Source organism: Neopsephotus bourkii, unplaced genomic scaffold (assembly GCF_033783945.1).
Source record: "Neopsephotus bourkii isolate Nb327-2 ecotype Australia unplaced genomic scaffold, CSIRO-AGI_Nbou_v1 NB_795, whole genome shotgun sequence".
NCBI lineage: Eukaryota > Metazoa > Chordata > Aves > Psittaciformes > Psittacidae > Neopsephotus > Neopsephotus bourkii.
The window spans coordinates 2,501,358-2,514,027 of NW_026901291.1; the positions used below are offsets into that span (position 1 = coordinate 2,501,358).

Genomic DNA, 12,670 nt, shown 5'->3' on the forward strand with positions numbered 1-12,670 from the left:
CAGTAGGAATTCTGAGTCATTCTAACAATGCAGGATCATATTCTGACAAAATGGGGAAAAGATTTATTCTCTTAGTGCTTATTTCTTCCAAGGTTATTGAAGAATGATAAAAGTGGAGTTTTCTTCTAACTCCAGCTCCACTTTTTCTGTCCTGAGAAAAGAATTGCTGAGCCAAAGCCTAGTGGGTGACTGATTAGAACTGTACAGCATTTTGCAGTGAACGTATTTTGGTCTTGAGTATATCTTTGTCTGAAAGGACATCTTTCTCCATACGGAGGCATGGTTGGAGAATAGATCTCTAAGATAGAAATGCAATCCAGTATCTGCCACTTGCTAAATAAGCCAATGTTTTATTTAATCTGAAGCATTGAGGCAACTTACCTAGCCTCCTTCAGTGCATGTTATTCTAAAACAGTTACTATGGAGTAAACCTCAGCACAAATCTACATTCTCCTTTACAAGATTATAAGGCTGAGTCAAAACAATGAAGTTATTGAAGAGGTATATAGAAGCCCAAGACAAATATTAGTTGCACGATTTGTTTCCTTTGATATATATCTCTGGTTACTGCTTCAACAGTTGGAAATTATCCTATGCTTTAAACAGCAATAGGATTAGGTTTTTGGAAGGAAATAAGGGAGAAGTAAGTTCATGATACTAACTTTGTTTTAAAATGTTTCTTCTAGTCAGTAAGAGCACATGGTTGAATATCCACTTGTATGATGTTAAAAGTTATGAAGGGGAAAAGTAGAAACACAGAAACTTGCTTGTTTGGACTAATTTGCTTGCATGAATGAAAGTGTGAATTTGTGCCTGAAAAAAGGGTGGTGAAGGTGTTGTTTTAATTTGTCTCTGCTTCTCACTTCCAAATCTATTTTAATTGTCAATAAATTAAATTATTCCCCCCCATGAGCCTATTTTGCTGCTGATGGTAATGTGTAGGTGACCTCCCTGTCTTTATCTCATTCCACAAGCTTTCTCATCTTATTTTTAACCCCAGCCTTTTGAGAGGGTGACTGGGTTGGGCATCTGGTAGCCAGCCACAGCCAACCCACTGAGTCCTGTGCACATATTTTTGTGTTTCGTGGGGAATGACTATCATTGCCAAAGTCATGAGGAGTATGGGGCTTCTCCTTGTCCAAAGCATTTGCGTACATTCAGATCTTGAACTAGTTTTCTAATGTTTGCCCTTGAGTCATCCCACTGGGATTCCAGTAAAATAGAAAGGCCTCTCTGAAATGGAATGTTGTATCTGAGCTTCTGCTCACGTGAGTAAATATATTATTAGCAGTATGTATATAAAGCTGTTAATTTATGCTGTGCTTTGCAAACACAGATAAAGCATGTTCTCTAACATTAGGAGGTTGCAGTTGAAATGAAGTGTGCACAACTACAATAGACTGCAAAAGGGTATAGGAGTATTAACAATAGGAAACAGGAGATGTTGAGGAGGAATCAGAAGAGAGTAGGAGTTCCAGCTCACAGTCTGTCATCCCAGATTTATGCATGAGAGTTGTAAAGAGCAGAATTCTCCTTTTCCATTCTCAGCATTTCTGGAAATTTATGGAAGAATATTATGAAGAAGTATTACGAAGAAGTTGTGGGAGTGCAAAAGGGCTGTGGGGCATCTGAGTATTACAGACAGGCTGATTTGTTCTCCATTAACTTCTTGTTTAATGTTTCATTTCAGCCTGTGCAAATAATTGGCTGGGGGTTAGGGAAGAGCACTGCAGGTATTTACTTTTTGGTGTGGTACCTGTGTGAATACACATGCAACTTTAGAGTCATTTTGCAGCATGTTGTTGCTTGTACTTTTTGGAGACCAAACCCTTTGGTTTCCTGAATGTGTTACTAACCCTGTTGCAAGTTTAGCTCTTTAAGTGCTGTAAATAACCGCAAAAATATTTTCCTTATTGAGAGAGAGAAGTTATTTTCATCTACATGCACATTTTTTCATTCATTTTTTGATATGTCTTTCTGATCTGGATTTCTGGAGCACACCCTCCATCCATAGTATTTACTGTCACAGCTCTACTGAACTTGAAATACTGATTCTTTTTACAGCTTTGTCTACAGGAGGTCCTGCAGACAGTTGAGGCTAATTTGACTCTGTCTTGCTGTGAACTCTCTCAAATAGTACTCTGAAATTTAAAGACATGAATGTGATATGTATTACAGGTGTAAAATATCCAGCCATGAATGGGAAATTTGTAATCTTATGAAACAGAGATACTAAAGATTTTAAAATGTAATTCTGTGGCTAGGAAGTGAAGGCTAATACAGAATCACTTTTACAGACAACTTTGTGGAAAAATCTAGGCTTACCTGCAGGGCTAATGGCTTGATGGTCCCAGAAGACTTCTTTGGAAACAGTCTCTTTGTCATATGAGTCAAGTAAGGTTTGACCCTAACACTTGATGGAGATCTAGTACAAGCCCCAGGAACTGCTGCACTCCATATCTTATTGCCTACTTGGCTTCCAGATCTTAAAACTGGGTCTAATACTGTGTTGTTTTGAGGAGTTAACTGGTACTGCAGAATTCTTTCAAATGCTTAATGTTAAATGTTGTAATTGTGCAAAGTAACACTGTTGTACCGGGTCACTTTTATTTTCTTCACTCTATCTGCTTGCTCAAGGCATTGAGTTTTCTTCTTGTTAATCCTGGTTCAGATGAAGTATGAAAGAAATGCTGGATGTAATCCTTAAATATTAAGCTCTCCAACAGTTCTGTTTGCTAGCTGACTTTGCAAAGGCTTGTTTCCATACCTGAAGCAGTAATTTTCCTTCTACTATATATTAACAACCACAGAAGCTTCTTTATTCATTGCTAGATGATAAAATGACTTGGACGTTTTAATAACATCAGGCAAATTATTTTCATTTCCCCTTTAGAATGATTAATAATAGTCTCGATAGACATGTAGATACAGTATCTTTACTATGTGAATTCATGCATATATAATGTAATATGAAGGCAGAATAGATAAAATAATAAGCAACAGCAGAATCTATAGTCAAAAACTCTAATCTGAGCACTTAAAAACTTGTAAATGAAAGATTCTGCATTTAGAATGTAAAATCAATTTTGAATTTTGCAGCTTCACTATTGAAAATCTATGCCCAAGCCAAAAGAGCCAAATTCTTCTGAATTAAACCTTTTGCTGACTTTTCATGAAGTGTTTTGCCTTGTCCGGACAGCAAATTGTCTGCATGCACTCTGTTTGCAGTAAGGACGCCTCTCACTTGGGGCAGGGTGCTTTATAAAACTACATACTGCTGCTTTCTTTAGATTGGCTTAGGTTTCTAATTGACTTGGCTGCTGACACCATTACTGTAAGAGTTCAAGAATTATTTAAGGTATTTCCAAAGGTGCAGTCAGCAAATTCCAGTCTTAATAAATAGGGCACTTGCATGTTAACTGAATGGGGAGTTTATGAAATTCATTACTTAAAACTCTAAAAAGTACTAGGACTCCAAGAGTCATTCGGAAGGAGCAAGAGTAGCCAAAGAGTAGGTTGCTTTAAAAGGATCATAAAAGATATCTTGGGTTGTCTTTTTCTCAAGGAACTGGGACAGATGAGACTTAAAACAATTCTGAGATGAATGAAGTGAGATTATTTGGCATCATAAACAAGAGCTGACAATCCAGAACGCTATAACGTTACTGCCAACTGCATGTGTTTCCTGGCTTTTGACAATTGTGATGTACAGACTTCAGTTGTGTGGTTTGCATAATGTGTTACAGAATTGTTTTACAGACTATGTGGTACTGGCTAGAACTGGTAATAAAGAAGTAAAATTTCAGTTATTATATAGCTGTTAATTTGAGTTCTGTATTGGTTTCATTGCAAATACGGGAGGGATTTGATGTGTTCCCAACTGCACATAGTTCAAAAAAATATTATCATCAATAATAACAGTGCTTTTGCGGATCACAGTAAATCAGTATGCGTTAGACCATTTACAGCTTTGTTGTTTGTTTATCTTTTTTAAGCCCCATTTGGATGAAGTTTAATATTTGCAAGGATAAAAGCTTAATATTCCTAAGAGCCTGTGAAAAGCTATTTTAGCCTCATCCTTTAGGCTTAGGAATTTTGCAGTTAGATTCCCTTAGGACTCTTATAATTAATTCAGTGTTTCATCTGTGTTTAGATTCAGGAATGACATTTAAGTCTCGTCGACTTGTTATCATAGGAGCTTGTGTCCATCTGGACTGTGGAAAGTGTCTGTGATTTTCAGAAGTAAGCAAATTGAGAAGTTGAATACTGGAATAACCCTATATATCTCGTGGTTGTGCTACAAAACACAAGTGGTTGATTGGAGTATGATGAGATATAAAGGTCTCTTATCATTAGAGTCTAATAAAAGCCTAAACTTGCAACTTGAATTTTCTCTCTGCTTCAGTTGAATTTGAACCTTGTTCTAGGATACCTGAAGATCCTGGCTTGAATAAGCAACAAATCACTCTTGTCCTGAAATTCCAGAAGTGCTGCTGAAATGGCTTGGAGCAATGTCTTACTTAAACTGTATTTTAGCAGTTCTGCAGGACCCAAGAGAATTGCCTGCTCTTAACTTGATGTGGTTACTTCTGTATCTAAACTTTACTGAGATTTTTAATGAGTTATTTTTTCAAAGCTCGTCATTAGAAGCACAGTTTCATTTATCCAGCTGGTGATTTCGCAGCTGTAGCTTGAAGGAAACCTGGTGTAGGGGAATGAGTGTAAGTCTTTTCAGTCAAGCAGCTAGGATTTACAATGTGTCACTGACTGCTTGTTTGACCAAGGGGAACTGAATTTTTTGCTCACTCAATCAGGGCACTAGTGGAAATTTTATTTGCTTAAAATATCTATCTACCAGCACATCTGTAAAGTTGTGGTTATGCAAGTTTGTGTATTACTCAGTACTTACATACAGAATGTACCTTGCTTATGGCTGTACTGATATATCTTGAGATCAGTCTTGAAAAACTGGTACCACAGATTTTCCTTGCAGCCCTACTTCAGCATGAAATTATTTTCAGTGGTTGTAATGGAATTAGGACTGATTTGGATGTCTGGATTTGGTTGTTTTGATTCATTCTTGCTTCCTTGCTCCTGTTTCTCCTCATGGCGATAGAATCTGTTCCACTTAATAGGATTTTTCTTACTGCATGAGTGCATGACTTGAACTTATTTGTATAATTGTGGCTGATGGTCTGCTACTGGATCAGAGGCAGTCCAGCAGGGAATTTTTGGATGCTCTCTCCCGCTTTTCTCCTGATGCTTCCATCTCATTCCGCTCTCCTTGGGGTACCTTTTTTTCATAGTCCATTGTCATACTGCACTATAGCGATAAAAATGGGGATCTCTGCCTCCATACAGGCAACAAGAACAGCTTGCAAAGCGCTCCTTCGCTAGCCTGTGAGCGATTGCTTTCCAGTGCTAGCCTGTAAGCACAGCATTACTAAAGTTCCTTGAGTCTTTATTAATCACAGCCCTGCCAAATCTGAGATTTAAAATATAACTTGGTAAATATCAGTGCTTTTTTATATTCTTAACTGTGTTCCAAAGGCCAGACTGAGGAGTTCAAACGGCCTACTTCGCAGCATGCAGTTTTCCAGTATTTATTTAGTGCAAAGCTGCAGACCGTACAAAGTAATCCCAGTGCAATATCAACTCACAAACAATTTTCTAAAGCATCTTTAATGTACAGTGTTACTGTACCCAGAGGTGTAGGAGAGCAGTATTAATGTGGGCATGATAGTTCTGAGTGTTCATATGAGTCCTCAAGGAATAATAAACAGCTTGAAATAACAACCAACAAATTCCCCAGGTGCTTTTTATCTGTGTGTTGGCAACTGTGTTGATTCCAGATCAATGCAGGGTATTAAGACATTTATATGATTGAGCTAAAAAGCTGCCAGGTTGTCCAAGCATCAGGCTTGTAAAACATAGGAAAGCTGAGTAAAGCCAAACTTCAGAAATGGAACTTCCTGATAACAGAACAGATAGTGTCAGTGGGAAGATTTTGGTTTTAGTTTAGTGTGCCTGCTGGGAAAGTTGAGGTATATGTAAATCACTTATTACCTGATCCCAATATTTGAATATTTTGCTGATACAGAAATGAGTCTCCTGGCTGTAAGGCACAGCTCATTCCCTAGACAGCACACAAAGCCTTTATTTCAGATGCAGTCCCAACAGAGCTCACAACATGCCTGTCAGAATGATTACTACTTTTGCCACTCTTGTTCCTGGATCAGCATAGCTACATGATGCTCATCGATGCCACATTTTTGGCCCCACACAACCTCTCTGAAAAGTAGTGAATTTATAGAGTACTTCAGTTGTTGTCTTGGCTTCTATCATGGCACAAAATTTAGACAGAGAAGCTGATCTTAAGATGAAGTCCTTTGGAGCTCTTTCTAATTGGCTGTGTGGAGATTTGGATCAGACTGTTTTTTTATTACACGTGTCAAAAGCACACATGGCTGCATAAAATTGAATTTCATCCAGTTTTTCTTTGAAATCCTTTGATAATACAAAATCCCCCTGGCATTGCAGACCCTGGCAAGATATTGACTCAGACTCCTATGAAGTGAAATTACTGGTTTGTGTTCAGCTCTTACGACCGCGTACTTTTAACACAAGAAAGCTTGGAGCAACAAAATTTTTTGGGATCCTCCACTCCTGACTTGTGCCAACAAGATAACCATGACATTAATAATCTTCCTTAGTGGCATGTTTTTGCATCCCACTGAACTGGAGGCCTTCTGTGGCAACCTAGCAGTGTGCAGTCCCAATTAAAAAAAATGAATGTAATAAAAACCTAAACCAGAGAAGTATCCATGTAGGAATATGCTCTACTATCTAAGCAAATATCTACCTGGATAAGATTTTAGTAGTCAGTAGTATTTTTACAGATAACAAAGTATTTCAGCTTGGGTTAATCCTCTGGCAGTGGCATGGAGGAAGGAATAAAAGCTTGAGCTGCCTGTTAGTTAGCACCAGTGCGTGCAGAGGGTGCAGAGCCCATTTGTGTAGTTCCGCAGCACCGCTGCTCCTCCTGGGTTAACCTATCTGAAATCCACCCAGCAGTGTTGCAGACCTTCTGTGTGTCACAAATCTTCATGAAGTTCTGAAATGTTTTTAGAGACTGCTTTTTCCTGACAGCGTGTCTGCAGCTATGTGTGGTGACAAGCTGAAAATCTCAATACCATCTTTGAAAATGGCTACAGGCACCTCTTGGGCAAAACATAATGAAACGTGGGGATTTTTGTTACTTTGCTTGTTTTTCTTTACTCTTCCATGAGTAAATACTGTACCTTCCACTGTTTATTCTTAAGTGATTAAATGTATTTCAGAATATTCTGGGTACTCACACAAGTGCTCTTTGTTTGAATTTCACACGTTTTGCTTCAAGAATGTTTTGTGTGAAAGCTTATTATTTGTTAGTTGTCATTTGCCATTCCTCTTGTTAAAAAGGCTGCCAGCAATTTAGGAGATCTGAAAGTATTTCTTTGATTTCATTGACCTAATTTCATTTTTAATTGCTTTTCCAGGTGAAATCCAAGTGAGGTAATATTCATCAAAGAGAGAGAGAAACAAGAAAAAGAATAGAGATTTCTCACTTTTCTCCCTGAATCCTGAGCAGTAGAAAATATGTTTATAAGTGGCTGTTAGCTTTTTCAGAACTCCCAGGCTTTCATGGCATGTTAGAGTAAACCCCTTCTTCACAGGAGTACGTCACATGGTTCTAGCTGGATACTGCATGAAGAAGAGCCCTCTAAATGCTGTCACCTTTACCTCTTGGGGCTTATTTCTGCAGCCTTATTTCTGTGACAGAGTTACTCATATGAGTAATCTCATGGTCTTAAATTGAACGCTGTCAGGAATAACAAATGTGTGAGTAAACTAGTGATTATTTTTATCTCTTCTTTTGAAAATGGAGGTGTTAGGACTGTTCCCTCCTAAATACCTTTCCAGTGTCCCTTGCACCATTCAAGTTACACTGCACTACATAAAATTCATTACAACTCAATTATAAGGCTCATTAGGTAGAGGCTGGCATTTTGGTTATCTTACCAAGTTGTGAAACATACTCATTTATTATCCACGGTATTGTTAAAATCACAATGGAGCAGTGAAAGCAAACATAACATAAAAGATGGTTCAGAGCATAAAGCCATGGATCTTTGCCAAGAAAACGTTTTATGTAGCCTGCTTTGAAATCTCCCTGTGCTACATTCATGGCTGAAGCACAATGGGAGAACTGTACTTTGGAGGTGATAATGAAGTCAGAGCACCTTTGACAGATTGCCACTGCATGCTGGCTCGTGGTAGGTTTTATCCTTTTCATCTTTTGAATTTTTCCAACATGTAGAAAGTATATTTATCTACCTGTACACCTTTAAATATGATCCTGCTCTTGCTTTCTTTGTTAATTAGCCTTGGTTTCCACGAGAGTGCTGGCAACAGCGGAATCTGTGACAGGGACTCAAACTTCCTAAGAGCTCTACACAGCTAACAGAGTAATTTGTCCTGTTTCAAGCAGATTAAGTTTCCCCACCCAGGATGGCATTTACCAGTATTCAGAAGCTTCTTTACTTAGTGGGTCGTTAAAGCAAACTGCAGCTGATAATTTTCAACACTGAATCTACTTCTGTAAGGGTGGATTCCATGTGTGAGGTTTGGAAACTAGGTTAGCAGGATTTACCTATTCCTGTCTAGAACTGCAGTTCTTTTCTTAGTTCAGTGAGTATTTGTGCTTGTAAATGTTTTGTGTACTGCAATTATGTGTTAATTAGTGCAGTTTATATGCGCTATTTCTAGTCCTAAATTGGCTCTTCCGTTGTGGTGTTCCTTTCTTACTAACTTAAACAGGGACAGAAGAAACCTCAGTTTAAGCTTTTTTCCTCATCCTGTTGTTTCTTGGCACATTTCTGTTAGGACCTCCAAGTTCTACCTTTAAGTATCCTTAAGTTACCAACTCCTTTCTGTACCTCAGCAGGACCTTCCAGTATCTGGTTATGTCAGCTAGTTCAGGCTGAGCTCCTGCTGAACCTGCCCAGTGGGCTGGTTTCAGTAGCAGTTGTACATCTATGCAGTTATGGAGACCTGCATGGACCAGGGAAGGAAGTCAAGCAGGCAAATAACAGGATGTCAACTTCAATAGAAATAATCCTGCATCTCTTTAGTGATTCCTACTACAAAAAGTATGTTTCTACTGTCTTTGTGGATTATATGGTGTCTCAATGTGATGAAGTCACAACTCGTGTACTTCCTTACACAGAGATTTTTGTCTTGATTTGCTGTACTGTTTGCATCTTGATGGGTCTTTCTATCATAAAATAACAGATTGAAAGTTACAGCCTTGAACTGTTTGGAAGCAGACACTGGTAACTGAAGGCTTCCTGAGAAGTAGAGCTTTGACTCATGCTTCTATTCTGCAGTGAAACCTGTTGCTGAGCTTGACATGGGGAATTTTTCATTGATCGCCCATGGCAGGCTAGAGAACAGTCTAGCACACTTCATCCCCTGGTGCAAAGTTGAAAGGTTCTTAGTGCCCAAAAGAGAGGAAAAGACCACCTAACTGTGGAGAAATCAGAATAGACTGGTACCTTACTTCTCAGGTGGCCTGGCTGAGATCTGTTGAGCTGCTCACAAAGCAGGGGTTTTGTGAGTGTGGTGGTCACAATCTGATTCCAATTAAGAGCTGCTTTTCCAGCCTCAGGCAAAAAGTGTGCATACTTCTTAGCAAACTGACAGTCAGGTATTCCCAGGAGTGTATTGACCAGTTTTACTTATTCCTCTGCCATTCTGTCAAAGTGAGATGAAAAGCGTTGTGTTTGTTCTTTACTCCCCTCCTCAGTGGCCCAGGTAATGAATCTTCTGTAAGACTGTCAGTGTCTGTGTCCTCTCCATTACTCAGAGACACTAAGCAAGATAAATGGTGCTGTGTAATGACTGTGTAGAAATTCCAGTCATGATTTGTCTAAATGGGCAGGGCAGCTCCTGGAGTTACACACTATCACCTGCAGGTCTTGTTTCAGTTGTACTTTGAACTTAGCTTTTGATGTTTAACTGGAGCCCTACTCCCACAAATCTCAGATTAAGTGGAGTCTTTTATAATGTCTTTTCTTGCTTGGTCATTTCTTGTGCTTCCTATTTGAGAAGATAATGGACACTGTAAATTCTCCTATAAGGGCACCTGTGTCAGTGAGAAACTGTGCCCCAGAAAATTAAATTCTGCTGTATTAAGTGTTGAGATTTCAAGCTACAGAAACCTTCTGAGTAAAAGCTGCTCAGAGCATGGTTTCCCTATTAGCAAACTGCTCTATACATTAAATTATATTGCATAGCTTCCTCCTATTTAGATAAGCACGTAAATAAGATGTGCTGAATCCACTCTTTTTGCAGACAGCAGTTCAGATTAGGTGTTGCACTGCAGCCGAAACTTTAAAATGGACATTATTTGTATGAATGGGAGTAGTTACCAGTTAATGCACAGACCTTCATCAGGAAAGTAACACTGCCAAGAAAGGTCAAAATCCCAACAGCCCCTCTGAAATTTCTTGCAGAATTGAGCAGTATAAAATGTTCAGAGGAGTATTAAAATAATATAGGGAGGATATTTATTATTCTTTTACCTAATTGTGGTACATTTACCTTTAGTTCTTTTCCTTGCAGTTTTACTTATAGACAGAAATGTGTGCTATGCATTAGTAAGTGCTGTTCTGCTCTTGATAGGCTCATTTCCATGTCTGCATTTGGTGAGCACTGTAGTGTATTTTTGAGTAGGATATATGTGACCTTTAGATATGAGGGCTATGAATAAAAACTTGCTGTGCATTTATTTTTTCCATTAGTACAAAGTTTTCACTGGGGTACAGGAATACATAGCTTCATTTTTATTGTATTTTCCTTTGACTTTATTTATAAAAATATTGCTTGGCTTTATTATTGGCATGAAAATCTGATACTTGAAACATTTTTCCTAAAGGTTACCCTCTGTCTCTGATCAGTAATGTATGCTGCTAAAACCTGCCCACTGGAAATTGGTCAGAGACTAAACCTTCCTATAGGCTAACGAACACAGGGGAACAACTTTACTTAAACTTAATCTCACCACGATACCATGATGACCTAATTGATCTGCACTATAAAAGACTGAAAATCATTAAGTACTTGAAGCAGTGATGTGAATTAAGCTGTATTTCGGTCAGGAGACACTAGCCATGAGACAAAGCCCCTATGGTTTGTAGCTTTGATTAGATTCTTTTTCTTCAGACATTGTTTTCTTTTAGTTCGCTGACTTCTTATGAATGCAGAATACTAATGCCTGGAGGCCATCCTAGTTAAGGTTTGAGGCAAAGAGGAGCTGTTTGATTCTGGATCTTGACTGTGTTTGGACATAGTTGAAGGTTTAAGATAAAAAAGCTTAGATTTGGTTTGAGATGAAATTTCATATATTCTCTTGAGATGCAAAGATCAAATGTCTGGGCAATCCCAGAAAAATTCCATTGCTTGGAGCTGCACTTAAATCAGGGCATAAATAAAAAATAAAGATGTGGAGAAATAGACTCTGAATATGATCATGGGGCACTGTCAGCTTTAACGTTCTGCTTGTCTGAGCTTGATCTCTGTCTTACTGAGCTCTTTGGTTCGCTCTTGGCTTCCTTGGAATAAATTTAATCACAACCAAGCTGCATGGCACTGAAGTCTCTTGTCACTAAAGTCACAGGCATGGCATGTAGCTTCAAAAGCTATATAGGTGTACTTTACTTTTGATACTTTATACACTTTATGGGTACACATACAATGTTCATGTAGGTAAGACAGAATAATAGGAACAGGTTAGGATTTCTACTCCTGTGCAAAATTATAGTTTGGATAGTGTTCTAATGCTGTATATTTCTTAGCACATTTACGATAGGAGTGTTTGTGTGTGAACATGTATGTACACGCTCCAGGTGATACCCACCAAATCTACAGTGCTCACCAAAGAAATCAATATATTTGACATTTACCTTATTGGTGAACCTTTTGAAATTTATTTTAAAAGCAACATAAATACTTCTTCACTATTTCACTGTAGCCTTTTCATTGTCCATCACTCCAGAACTAACAGGCACTGGGCAGTATTAGAAATCCTGTGATCTGTTCCTGCTACTGGAAGGTACACAGTGCCTAAGATTGCAGCTCTTATATCTGTCCTGATAAAGCTGAATATCTTTACAATCCATATCATAGCTTTAGCTCTTGTTATGGAATCCAATAGAACCAGCTGGAAATCATCATTATCCCAGCACTATGTGTGGGATTTAGCAAGGTGCAGCTGAAACTATTCTTCAGAGATCTTATTCTCTTTAAAGACTTGGAGAACTGTTACTTCCTCATGAGCAGCAGTCAAAAACTTCCTCTGCTCCTCTTCCTCTTAGCAAGTTTATGAGAACTTTTGGTCTTTACTTCTTTCTTCCCCCATCCCCCTTAAGTAATGAGAAACCTTTCCTCCACAGGTCTCACTCAGCCTGCACACCAATTAAGCTAATTGGCAACATATTTGATAGACTCTCTAATTACAGCTGCAGAAATCTTCCAAGAACAACCTTGCTGCAGTTTTTCCTACAATCAAAAAATAAAAAGCAACACCCCCCCCCAGCTGCAGCCGTTCCCTGTTAAAATGCTTTCAGAA

General features: G+C 38.5%; 1 protein-coding gene across 2 annotated transcripts in view; it reads left to right on the forward strand.

Annotated features, from left to right (window-relative positions):
• Nucleotides 1-12,670, forward strand: part of TMEM132D (transmembrane protein 132D) — a 269,350-nt gene that overhangs the window by 59,287 nt on the left and 197,393 nt on the right. The window lies entirely within an intron of this gene.